Source organism: Arachis hypogaea, chromosome 17 (genome assembly GCF_003086295.3).
Source record: "Arachis hypogaea cultivar Tifrunner chromosome 17, arahy.Tifrunner.gnm2.J5K5, whole genome shotgun sequence".
NCBI lineage: Eukaryota > Viridiplantae > Streptophyta > Magnoliopsida > Fabales > Fabaceae > Arachis > Arachis hypogaea.
Window position 1 is genome coordinate 91,692,978 of NC_092052.1, and position 14,451 is coordinate 91,707,428.

The window sequence follows — 14,451 nt, forward strand, 5'->3', positions numbered from 1 at the left end:
GAGTTGATGATTTTCGAAAATTAAAGGGGAAATAAAATTAAAATTAAAATTTAAAACAATTAATTAATTAAAAAGAATTTTTAAAAAAGAGGGAGGTATTTTCGAAAATTAGAGAGGGAAGAGTAGTTAGGTGGTTTTGAAAAATATAAGAAACAAACAAAAAGTCAATTAGTTAGTTGAAAAAGATTTGAAAATCAATTTTGAAAAGATAAGAAGATAAGAAGTTAGAAAAGATATTTTAAAATCAAATTTTTGAAAAAGATATGATTTAAAAGATATGATAGAAAGATATGATTAAAATTAGTTTTGAAAAAGATTTGAATTTAAAAATCAAAATTAATGACTTGACTCACAAGTAATCACAAGATATGATTCTAGAACTTAAAGTTTGAATCTTTCTGAACAAGAAAGTAACAAACTTGAAATATTTGAATCAAAACATTAGTTGTTGATAATATTTTCGAAAATTATGAGATAAAATTAAGAAAAAGATTTTTTGAAAAATGTTTTTAAAATTTTCGAAAATAAATAAGAAAAATGAAAAAGATTTGATTTTTGAAAAAGATTTGAAAAAGATAGAATTTTTAAATTGAAAATTTGATTTGACTCATAAGAAATAACAAGATTTTAAAATTTTTTGAAAAAGTCAATTCAAATTTTCGAATTTGATGAGAAGAAAAGGGAAAGATATTTTTTTGATTTTTTGAATTTTTAATGATGAAAGAGAAAAACAACAAAAAGACTTAAAACATGAAGATTATGAATCAAAACACATGATGCATGCAAGAACACTTTGAATGTCAAGATGAACACCAAGAACACTTTGAAGATCAAGATGAACATCAAGACTTATTTTTGAAAATTTTCAAGAAAAGAAAAACATGCAAGACACCAAACTTAGAAATTTTCAATGCTTAGACAATATGAATGCAAGAATGCTTATGAAAAACAGCATACAACACAAAACAATATAATATGAAGATCAAACAAGAAAGTTTATCAAGAACAACTTGAAGATCATGATGAATGCAATGCATGAATGCAATTTTTGAAAAAATGCAAGATGATTATGCAATTGACACCAAACTTAAAATTTGACACAAGACTCAAACAAGAAACATAAAAAATATTTTTGATTTTTATGATTTTATAAATTTTTTTCGATTTTTCAAAAATTATTTGAAAAAGAAAAATAAGAATTTCAAAATTTTTAATATGAATTCCAGGAATCTTGCACTCTTAGTCTAAAGCTTCAGTCCAGGAATTAGACATGGCTCACTAGCTAGCCAAGCTTTCAGTGAAAGCTTCGGTCCAAAACACTAGACATGGCCAATGGCCAGCCAAGCTTTAGAATGCAAATCAGTCATACAACAACAAATTTGATTAGCAACAACTAGCTTGCTCTTGTGATGATGGTTTGGAAGCCTCAGTCCAAATGAATTTAGACATGGCTTTACAGCCAACCAGGCTTCAAAATGCTTCATGAAACACTAGAATTCATTCTTAAAAATTCTGGAGAAAAAATATATTTTTTTTGAAAGATTTTTGAAAACTAATTTTTTTTTTGAAAATAAAACGAAAAAGAAAATTACCTAATCTGAGCAACAAGATGAACCGTCAGTTGTCCAAACTCGAACAATCCCCGGCAACGGCACCAAAAACTTGGTGCACGAAATTGTGATCCCAGGCAACGGCGCCAAAAACTCAGTACGCACGTCTTAATAAATTGTTTTTCATTCACAACTTCGATACAACTAACCAGCAAGTGCACTGGGTCGTCCAAGTAATAAAACCTTACGTGAGTAAGGGTCGATCCCACGAAGATTATTGGTTGAAGCAAGCTATAGTCATCTTGTAAATCTCAGTCAGGCGGATATCAAATGGTTATGGAGTTTTCGAATAATAATAATAAATAAACAGAAAATAAAGATAGAAATACTTATGTAGATCATTGGTGAGAATTTCAGATAAGCATATAGAGATGCTTTCGTTCCTCTGATCTCTGCTTTCCTGCTGTCTTCATCCAATCAATCCTACTCCTTTCCATGGAAAGCTTTATGTAGGGCATCACCATTATCAATGGCTACATCCCATCCTCCTGTGAAAATGGTCCAATGCGCTGTCACTGCATGGCTAATCATCTGCGGTTCTCGATCATACTGGAATAGGATTTACTATCCTTTTGCGTCTGTCACTACGCCCAGCACTCGCGAGTTTGAAGCTCGTCACAGCCATCCCTTCCCAGATCCTACTCGGAATACCACAGACAAGGTTTAGACTTTCCGGATCTCAGGAATGGCCATACATGGGTTCTAACTTATACCACGAAGACACTAATATCTCGGACTCGGTCCCCTGTATTAGATATCCAAGAGATATCCATTCAATCTAAGGTAGAACGGAAGTGATTGTTAGGCACGCGTTCATAAGTTGAGAATGATGATGACTGTCATGATCATCACATCCATCATATTGAAGTGCAAATGAATATCATAGAAGCAGAATAAGTTGAATTGAATAGAAAAACAGTAGTACTTTGCATTAATCCTTCAGGAACAACAGAGCTCCACACCTTAATCTATGGTGTGTAGAAACTCTACCGTTGAAAAATACATAAGTGAAAGGTTCAGGCATGGCCGAATGGCCAGCCCCCATGATCTAAGAACTAAACGTCCCAAGATAGCTAATACAATAGTAAAAAGTCCTATTTATACTAAACTAGTTACTAGGGTTTACAGAATTGAGTAAATGATGTAGAAATCCACTTCCGGACCCCACTTGGTGTGTGCTTGGGATGAGCTTGAAGTTTACACGTGGAGAGGTCATTCTTGGAGTTGAACGCCAGTTTGTAACGTCTTTCTGGCGTTGAACTCCACTTTGCAACTTGTTTCTGGCGTTTGACTCCAGAATGCAGCATGAAACTGGCGTTCAATGCCAGTTTACGTCATCAATCGTTATTCAAAGTATGGACTATTATATATTGGTGGAAAGCCCTGGACGTCTACTTTCCAACGCATTTGGAAGCATGTCATTTAGAGTTCTATAGCTCCAGAAAATGCACTTTGAGTGCAGGGAGGTCAGAATCCAACAACATCTGCAGTCCTTCTTCAACCTCTGAATCTGATTTTTGCTCAGGTCGCTCAATTTCAGCCAGAAAATACCTGAAACCACAGAAAAACACACAAACTCATAGTAAAGTCCAGAAATGTGATTTTTAATTAAAAACTAATAAAAATATACTAAAAACTAACTAAATCATACTGAAAACTATGTAAAAATAATGTCAAAAAGCGTATAAATTATCCGCTTATCAGTAGGCATCAGCCCTCAAGTTTGTGAGCACAGAATATTCTTAGAAGAGGGAGAAAAGCCCGTCCATCAACCTCAGAGAAGACTGAATTCCACCATCTTAGAAGTTGTCAAGAAAGAAGTGACCAGGCTACTTGAAGCAGATATCATTTACCCCATCTCAGATAGCAAATGGGTTAGTCCAGTACAAGTGGTGCCCAAGAAGTCTAGAATCACAACAGTAAGAAATAAGCATGGAGAGCTTCTGACAACTAGAGTGCAGAATTCATGGAGAGTTTGCATTGACTATAGGCGTCTTAACCAAGCCACTCGCAAGGATCATTACCCCTTGCCATTCATTGATCAGATGCTTGATCGCCTGTTAGGTAAATCCCATTACTGCTTTTTAGATAGTTATACAGGCTATTTTTAAATCCATATAGCTCCTGAAGATCAAGAAAAGACTACTTTTACATGTCCTTTTGGAACTTATGCTTATAAGAGAATGCCCTTTGGCTTATGCAATGCACCAGCTACTTTCCAAACGTGCATGATGAGTCTTTTCTCTGACCCTACTGAGGACTGTATGGAGAATTTTATGGATGATTTTAGCGTTTATGGTGATTCATTTAGCCTTTGCTTGGATAGTTTATCTAGAGTGTTAGATAGATGTGTCCGTAAAAACCTTGTATTGAATTTTGAAAAATGTCACTTTATGGTTAAACAAGGGATTGTACTAGGACATGTTGTGTCTAATACTGGCATTTCTGTAGATCCAGGAAAGGTGGATGTTATTTCTAGTTTGCCTTACCCCTCCTCTGTGTGGGAAGTCTATTCATTCCTTGGCCATGCAGGTTTTTACCGGAGATTCATTAAGGACTTTAGTAAGGTAGCACTTCCCTTATCCAGACTACTGCAGAAAGATATTGAGTTCGAGTTCAGTGAGGATTGCAAACAAGTGTTTGATAAGCTGAAGACTGCCCTGACTCAAGCTCCAATTATGAGAGGACCTGACTGGAGCCAGCCATTTAAAATCATGTGCGATGCTTCCAACCATGTAGTAGGAGCAGCGCTGGCTCAGCGTGAAGGTAAGGATCCTTTTGTAATTGCTTATGCGTCTAAGACTTTAGACATAGCTCAGTCTAATTACACTACTACTGAGAAAGAACTTCTTGCTATTGTTTTTGCTCTGGATAAATTTTGAGCCTATTTACTTGGTACTAAAGTAGTAGTGTACTCAGACCATGCAGCTCTAAAGTATTTATTAGCTAAAAAGGAGTCCAAACCAAGCCTTATACGTTGGATATTGCTACTAGAAGAATTTGATTTAGAAATTAAGGATAGGAGTGGTAACCAGAATCTAGTGGCAGACCACTTGAGTCGCCTTGAACACATTAAGGATACTGCCACTCCTATAAATGATAATTTCCTGTTTGATGACTTACTAGTAGTATCTGAAGTAATCCCTTGGTATGCACCTGTAGCTAATTATCTAGTTAGCCGCACCTTTCCTCCAAACTTAACTAAGCATCAAAGAGACAAGCTGAAAAGTGAGTCCAAATATTATATATGGGATGACCCATATTTATGGAGATGTGGCGCTGACCGGGTAATTAGGCGGTGTGTGCCTCAATCAGAATTCCAGTCCATTTTAGAGGCATGTCACTCATCTGAGAGTGGAGGACATTTTGGCCCTCAAAGAACACCTAGAAAAATTTTAGACTGTGGATTCTGGTGGCCTACCCTTTTTAAAGACGCTGCTGAATTTTGTAAATCTTGTTCCCCGTGCCAAAGGTTTGGTAATATTTCCAAGAGGGATGAGATGCCTCAACAGACTATGCTTTTCTGTGAAATTTTTGATGTTTGGGGCATTGACTTCATGGGTCCATTTCCAAATTCTAATGGTTATTTTTATATATTGTTAGCTATATAGATTACGTTTCTAAATGGGTGGAAGCAATTCCTACCCGCACTGATGATGCTAACACTGTTGTTTCCTTTGTTAGAAACCACATTATTTGTCGCTTTGGATCACCACGAGCAATCGTGAGCGATCAAGGCATCCATTTCTGTAATAGGAGACTAACATGATTACTGAAGAAGCATGGGATAGTTCATAAAGTGGCAACAGCCTACCATCCCTAGACTAATGGACAAGCTGAGGTGTCTAACAGAGAGATAAAGAGTATATTGCAGAAGATAGTCAAACCTAATAGAAGAGACTGGAGCACCAGGCTACAAGATGCACTCTAGGCATACAGAACTGCATACAAGACACCCATTGGGATGAGTCCCTTCTGCTTAGTTTATGGAAAGGCCTGTCACCTCCCAGTAGAGGTAGAGCACAAAGCCTTTTGGGCAGTGAAGGAGTGTAATATGGAATTTGAGACGGCCGAAGCTGAGAGAAAGTTGCAACTACAAGAATTAGAGAGCCTACGCCTAGAAGCTTATGAGAACTCAAGACTGTACAAGGAAAAGATGAAGGCTGTGCATGATAAGCACATCAAGAGGAGAGAGTTCCAACCTGGGGACTTTGTCCTCCTTTACAACTCTAGATTGAGACTCATGCCAGGCAAGTTGAGATCAAGGTGGGAAGGTCCATATAGAGTAGAGATGGCTGAGCCATACGGAGTTTTCCACCTAAGTCAACCTTCAAGCTCTGAATTCATCAAATTTAATGGACATCGCCTAAAGCTATATCATGGTGTGAAGGCGACGAAAACCAGGGAGCTAGAAATCTTCCTCTTGGAGGATCCACCCACAGCAGAAGACTGAGCTAATGGAGCGTCCAACTTAAGGACGTTAAAGCGAAGTGCTGGGTGGGAGACAACCCACCATGGTATGATCGTTCCTTTCTTTCTTCTTAGTTTTATTTTTCAATAACTCTTCTCATTATTAGCACATTTAGTTTGCATCTTCATTTGCACATTTGCACAAAAAAAAGGAGCACGCGACGCGACAGCGTCGCCGACGCGTGCGCGTCGCATGTGAGTAAGGAAGAAAAAGAAATCGAACAGAAAGTCACGCGAGAGTGTGGCTGGAGGCGTGCCTTTGGCACAAATCACCCCACACGACCGCGTCACTGACGCGACCGCGTCATTTGGGAAACATGCCTCCCACGCGTCCGCGTCACCCACACGGATGCGTGACCTAAAAATCGACGTAAGAAAGGGCGCATGGCCAAAAGTTGTGCTGGAGTGAGGCTGGACTGGTGCTAAAGGCACAAGCCTTACCACGCGAACGCGTGCCCCACGCATCCACGTCATACTCCAATATTCGCCACCCACACGACCGCGTCAACCACGCGATCGCGTCACCCAAAAAAATTTTTTTTGGCAAAACAAGGTTTCAAACAGAGAGTTGTGCGAGCGCGAGGCTGCCCTCGCGTCAGTAGCACAAAACGAGTCACGCGTCCGCGTGACCGACACGACCGCGTCGATTCATATGAGCGCAATTCGCGCGAACGCGTCTTCCATGCGTCTGCGTCGCTTGCGCCGCACAGCTTAACCTAATCTGCCAAAATATCTTATCTTTCGATTCCCCAAATCCTACTTTTTTCTTTTCCCTCCTTATTTCTTCCTTCTTCCTTCTTCCTTCTTCCTTCTTCCTTCTTTCTCACTCTCTACTTTTTCTCTCTCTCACCACCATTATCAAGGTTTTTCTTTTCTTCTTCCCTCCTTAATTTTCTATTCTTCTTTTTTTTATGTTATTTTCTTTCTTTTTCTTTTTTCTTGCATTATCCATGTTCTCTTTTTCTTTGTTTTTCTTTTAATTAGTGTTGGTAATTTATTTGGATCACTATTCTTTCCTATGATTTTCTTGTGAATTATTCAGGAACTGTTTGACAATTATATATTACTTTTTAAAAGGGTTGCTTGTATGTTCAATTTATTATTTTCATTAGCTTATTTATCATGCATGCTATGTGTTTGTGAAAATGCCCGTATGGCATTGTGCACTATTTTTAGATTTCTTTTATTCTACTACTCTAAATGCTTGCTTTTCACAAAACCCTTTTTATATTTTATTAATTTAAATATAATTATTATTACAAACAGGTTATTAGTTTGAAAGTCTTGGTAATCTAACATGGACATTGAATGCTTGATCTATGCTACTCATGCCTTTGTCTGCATGCCAATAAACACCTTGCATTTAATTGTCATCATATGCACTTGCTATTTTCCGTTGATGATTTTTCACATGTAGTCATGACCATGTGTTAACATCATTCATCTTTTAATCTGCATTAATTACCACCTTTCCCGTTCTCTTCCTTGCTCTACCCCTTGACATTTTAACATACTTTCTCTTTTCTCTCTTTTAGGATGGCCACCAAGAAAGGCAAGGAGAAAGCTACTCCCAAACCACCAGCAAGAAGAGGAACAAAAAGAACATTAGTGATAGAGCCATCTTCAACTGCAGTAAAGCCCTCAACAAAAAGAATTAAGAGGATTATAAAGGTTAATGAAAAAGAGAAAGCTTTCCCAGCAAAGGACACTGTGTGATTTACCAATCGCTACTGTGAGCAGATGTTCTCCATCCTGGCAGCAAGGAGTTACAACAACGAATACCTTCTTATCCTTCCGACCCATATTGCTGAATTTGTTGAGCCGCAAATTGAGCGAAGACAATGGGGTTTCCTACAGAGACAGCTACGGCAGGTTAATCTTTCTTAGGTAGTCGAGTTCTACTCTAATTTCCACCTGCCAACCCTGCAGTCTGTCTATGTCCATCAGAAGCAAGTCCCCATTACAGAAGAGGCCATTCAACGAGTTTTAGATCTTCCCCCTACTCCAGAAGGATTGGACGCATTTCAAGAAGCCGCACTCAAGCCCCAGATGTACCAATTTGACTGGGACGCTGTTCTCAGAGTTATCGCACTACCTGGCAGCAGATGGATTTATGGATACCATCGTTCCCGTCCTAAGGGAATATTGGCTTCTGCACTTACCTTGGATGCTCACGTATGGGCACAGATCATGTCCCATTATGTCTTTCTGAGCACTCACGAGTCCTCCTTCACTGCAGGCAAGGCCGTTCTACTATGGTGCATCCTTACAGATCAACCTCTGAACCTACCAAGACACATCCGGAATGCTATGGGACACGTACAAATTACGGACAATTTACCTTTTCCCGCCTTGGTCTCAGATCTTGTCTCAGCAGCCGGAGTCTCCTACAAAGCTGGGGACACCAAAGCCATGCTTCCACGGGATGATCAGTACGTCCCAGAGGATGATCAGTATGTCCCATCAGATACTTGAAAGGTTGGATCGGCAGGAACACAAAGCAAAGCTAAGAGAGCGCCGTAACAAGCGCCGATTCACATACCTCAAGGAGCTACTTAAAGGAAAATACAGAGACTCAAACACCCCAGACTCCACTTTCTTTACCAGCACAGGGAGCCATGATGGTCCCGACTGTGGAGATACTGCTACCAGCCCACCCTTGCTCCTAACAGATGGCACCGAGGACAGTGCAAAGCCTTAAGTGTGGGGAGGTCGGTCAGTACCTGACTTCCAGAGGTAATTTCTCTTCCCTAACACCAATAAAATAGGATATTTAGTCAGCTTTTATTTTGTAGAATAGGATAAATTGCACAGTAATAGATTAGTTGCATGCATGTTCTACTTGATTGAAAAGACAATAAGTTTCTTCTAAGACCCTATTTTTATAACAAAATTTCACTAATTTTAATCAAAACTTTTGTGTTAAATTTGCTTGAAGTTATATTTGGAACATGGTTTTTGAGCTAAAGAACACACAACCTATGAGATTTGAGCCTTTATACATGGTTACATTATTTAACCATGATTATTTTATTCTTGTGTGTTTACTTCTCTATGATTGTAATCTATATTTTGTTTCATCCTATATGTCTAATGTTTAATATATTTATATGCTTGCATATGATTGAGGCCATTATTTATTTAACTCACTTATCCAAATTAAGCCTACCCCTTAAGTTTCCTTTGTTAGCCACTTTGAGCTTTTAAATCCCATTTGTTCTTTATTTTACCACATTACTAGCCTTAAGTGGAAAAATAATTATATATCCCAATTGAATCTTTGGTTAGCTTGAGGAAGAATTGTGTGTTAATTAAGTATGGGAAAATTATGGGAACAAAAGATAATAAGGGAATGTGTCATGATAATATAATGGGAATTTGGGTACCTACTCATGTGAAACTGTAAAAGAAAAAATTAAAAATCTATGTGCATTGATAAGCTGTGTTTATATAAAAAAATAAAAATAAAAAATAAAAAATAAAAATATCCAAAAATATTCAATAATTAAATAAGGGGACAAAATTATCCCAATGCTAAGTTAAATTTCAAGGATCAATGCATATATCATAAAATTAAAATAAAAGTTGATACATGAGTAAGGAATGTGAAAGGGAAATTTTGGGTAGCTAGGTGTGAAATTTAAGCTATAAAGAATATATATGTGTGTTAGGCGAAAGCTTGGGTTAATTAAAGATTCAATTTATGAGCTTACTTAGCCATATATATACCCTCACCCTTACCTTGGCCCCATTACAACCTTGAAAAGACCTCATGATGTTTGCATTGGTATATTAAATGTTGTTGATTGGTTAGGAGAAGAACAAAAATTAGAAAGCATGATTAGAGAAGGATAGAGTGATTACCCTATACACTAGAGAGATTAGAGCATACATACATCATCAGTGATTACCCTATACACTAGTGAGATTACTTCTTGCATTTTTTATCTATTCTTACTATATAAGAATTGAATTAGTGGAATTTGATTTGTGATTGTCTTGAAGAGCTTATTTACTTTTGACCAAGTGGACAACAATCATATAGTTGCATTCACATATATAGGTTGCATTGCATTGCATGAGTTTTACATGTTCCTACTCATTTATTTTACCTCCTTCAACTAAGCATAAGGACATGCTAATGACTAAGTGTGGGGAGGTTGATAAACCATTATTTTATGGTTTATATTGTGCTTAATTGTGTGGTTTTATCAAATCTTTACCCACTTATTCATATGATTAGCATGCATTTATAATTCCTTCCCAAAATTACTTCATGGTTGAATAGCTGCTTCCTAGAGACTTTTAATTTTGTATTTTAATTCTCCTTGATTCCATTCGATGCCGTGATCTGTGTGTCAAGTGTTTCAGGTTTTATAGGGCATGAATGACTTGGAGATTGGAAAGGAAGCTTGCAAAAATGGAAGGAACACAAGAAATTGAGGAGATGACCAGTGGGAAGTGATGTGGAAGCATGGCTCACGCGACCGCACGAAATAGAGGAAATTGCAGTGACGCGGATGCATGGCTCACACGAACGCGCGGATCGAAAACTGCACAAGTGACGCGAATGCATGGACGACACGCACACGTGGCAAGGCAAAACGCTGGACGACGCGAACGCATGAATGATGCGATCGCGTGACATGCGCGATCTGCAGAATCTGCAGAATTTGCTGGGGGCGATTTTGGGCCCTATTTTGACCCAGTTTTCGGCCCAGAAAAGCAGATTAGAGCCAGGGAACATACAGAGACCGGGGAACAACATTCATTCCGCATAATTTTAGTTTTAGATCTGATTTTACTCCTCCTCTTGGTTTTCTCTCTACACATTCATAGTTCTTAGGATTTTGATTTTATTGCTTTTTGGACTGGGATATTGAGAAAAGTTATTACTTCCGTCAAGACTTCGTCATTCTAGTTTGTTTCCTTACTTGTCACTTACTCTTCCATATCCTTCATTTACTCGGAATTATTATTGGATTATTTTTAGAATTTATTAATACAAGAACTATTTTTATTTTTAATTGATCCTTTTGATTATTATTTATCATGTCTTTCAATATTTCCCTTTCTTATTTCGTAGATTTTACAATCATAATGAGTGAGTAGTTCCATAACTTGATTGGTAGTTAATTGAAATGAGGACCTTGAGTTGGATGCTCAAGAGTAAAATTATAGTTGGGTTTCGCGTTGGGTCACCATCTAATCACTGACACTAGTCCTTTCCAAGGGAGAGGATTAGAACTGGTGAATAGAAACTGACTTCCAACTTGCTTAACTTTCCTTTATCTGTTAAAGGATAACTGAGCAGGCAACCTTTAATTATCACTTTTATCTTGGGAGAACTCCATCAAGGATAGGGCTTCCAACTAATCTACTCCTGGTCAAGGTTTTTATTTAAATTAGATAAATTCTCTGATTTAATTTCCTATTTATCAACTCAACCCATTTTAGAAAATATCTGATTAATAAAATAGCACATCTTTCTGCAACTCGTTGGGAGACGACCTGGGATTCATACTCCCAGTATTTTAATTTTAATTCTGTGACAACCCCTTCTAAATTGAGAAGCGGATTTTTGGCTGGTTAAGAATTGTACTTGCAACGTATCTCTTATAATAATTTCTTAACTTGTCTTTTTTCGCCACGTCAACGACCCGAGGTTCAATACTTCGGTTTATAAATTTAGGGGTTTGTACTAGTGACAAACAAAATTTTTGTATGAAAGGACTATTGTTGGTTTAGAAACTATATTGCAATGATCTTTCATTTGTGAAACTCTAAACCGTCAATTTTCCACTCATCAATGGTATAAAGGAGAATTAAAATATACTAATTAAAGATCTCTAGGAAGCAAGTTTTCAATCATCACTACAACAAATATTGGCTTTAGCAACGCCAAATTTTGCAACGCCTTAAAACCATTCTCTAAAATAGTTTTAGACAACAGTTTTTTGTAGTGTTACTGTTGAATTCAATTTTTCATTATTTTATAGCAACAAATTAAAACCGTTCTCTTTGACTATTTTAAAGAACGGTTTTATACCCGTTACTATGATTTGTTTTTAAGCAACGGTTTTTTATTGTTGTTTAAATAATTGTACAAAAGAAACGCATAAAAACTGTTGCCAAAATGCTACACTTTAAAACCGTTCTATTAGATGATTTTAGATAACGGTTTTTACAATGTTGCTGATGAAGTTCAATTTTTTATTACATTATAGCAACAAAATAAAACCGTTCTCTTTGACTATTTTAAAAAACGGTTTTATAACCATTACAACAGTTGTTTATCAAACAATAATTTTTTAATATTATTTAAATAATTATACAAATTAAAAGATACATATAAAAATAATTATAAATAATCATACAAATTTAAACAATTTATTCTATAAATTCTAAATTTATATAATACTCAAAAACTATTGTTATACATATATAACACATATTATTTTTAGAAAAATTAAAATTAAAATAAATTTATAATAAATATTATATATATTTATTATAAATATATAATGTAACATCTCACATTTTTGAAAATCTAAATATGGATATATTGTGATTTTATCTTATTAAATTTAAATTTTATAATTTTAGAAATTATTCTATTAGAAAATAATTAAAGAGATTCAGAGATAAATTCATTTTGAATCAATTAATATTCTTAAGTAATTTTATTATAATGAAATATTTTGTATAATTTTAGTAATTAAAAAATAAAAAAGAATTGTACAATTTAATTTAAGTAACTTTTATTATAAAAAAGTTATGACGTATTATTAATTTAAACTCCTTATTTTATAAACTAATCTATCAAGAATAATTAAATTAATTTTATTAATTTTTTGGAATTAAATTAATTAATATTCTTGTGTAATTTTTATTAATTGGTTATTTCATATAATTTAAAATTAAAGCTCTGACGATAAAAAATGATGAAAAGTTATATTATTTAATTTGAATAATTAATACTTTTAGATTTAAAATTGTATTTTATAAAATATGATTAATACATTTATTTTATAATTTAAATTAAAAATGATTATTTTAGCTCATTAATATATTGATGAATAAAATTTTATGCATTTTAAAAATAATCTTTACCGTATTAAATTTAAATTGTAAATTATTATTTTATCTTAAATATTTTATAAAATTATTATATTATTATATAACTAGTAAATATTTTACCATAATTTTAAAATTATTAAATAAAACCCTAATTTCACAAAAATCCTAACTTTGTTACCTGAATCCCTAAACATACTTACGGAAAAGGAAACGAAAGGAAAGGGGAAACGAAAGAAAAGGAAAAAAGAGAAGGGGAATCGGGAAAGAAGAAGGGAAGGAGAGGGAGAAGAGCGCGCCGTCGCTGCGCCCTGCCCGCCTGTCGCCGCCGCCATCCTCGCGCGAATTGGAGGTGTAGAGACAGAGAAGAGCGCACGCGAGAGAGGAGAAGTAGCCACCATCGTCGAGGACTCCATCAACGCCGCTGAAGGTCCTGACCATCAAGCTCGTCGTCGCCCCACTGAGGAGATTGAAGAGAGAGAAAGGGTTCGCGCAGAGATAGAAACACGACAAGGGAGGAAGAGGTTGCCTTTGTTGCTGCCAAGCTGTCGCTGGTAGGGTTGGGTTCGCCATCGCTATCGCCGTCGCCTTTGAGCAGTGTGCCACCGTTGGCGTCTGGATCGCCACTCTGTTTCTGCTGCAACTCGCCACTGTCCTGGTGAGCTTTACCCTACGAGTTACTTTGCTGTCGCCTAATATTGATTTTAATGTTAATTTGGTATAATGCTGTTCTGATGTTGATTTAGTAACTGGTTATTTGGAAATGCTGTTGTGATTTTATTTTGATTTTAAGATTGATTTAGTATGTAACTGTTTCTCTGGCAATGCTGCTCTGATTTTATTTTGATTCCAATTACCCTCATACTCAATTTCACTAAACTGGACATACACTTACCTTGAAGCAGCTTGGTTTGATCATTGGTAAAGGTCAGTTATTCATTATTATTAGTAGCTTGACATTGTGGTTTAGTTCATTTATTTTCATATTCATTGCAATAAGAGGAACACTAAGATAATTCCCCAGTTAATTAGCAAAATGTATGGTTGATATACTTGCGAAGATCTCTTTTCTTTGTTTGGATACATTTTAGAACAAAGAGCTCTGAATTTGTCAAAATTGACCTTTATGCCTGAAACTTTAAGTAACTAATCCAAAGTAGAAACAACCCTTTGCACTTGAGTTTTCCTGGCTTTACAAAATAAAATAAAATGATTTGCAAACATAAGATGTGATTGTGATATATAAGGTCCTCCTCAAAAAATAGCAACCAACTACTTATGCTGAAGAAATATT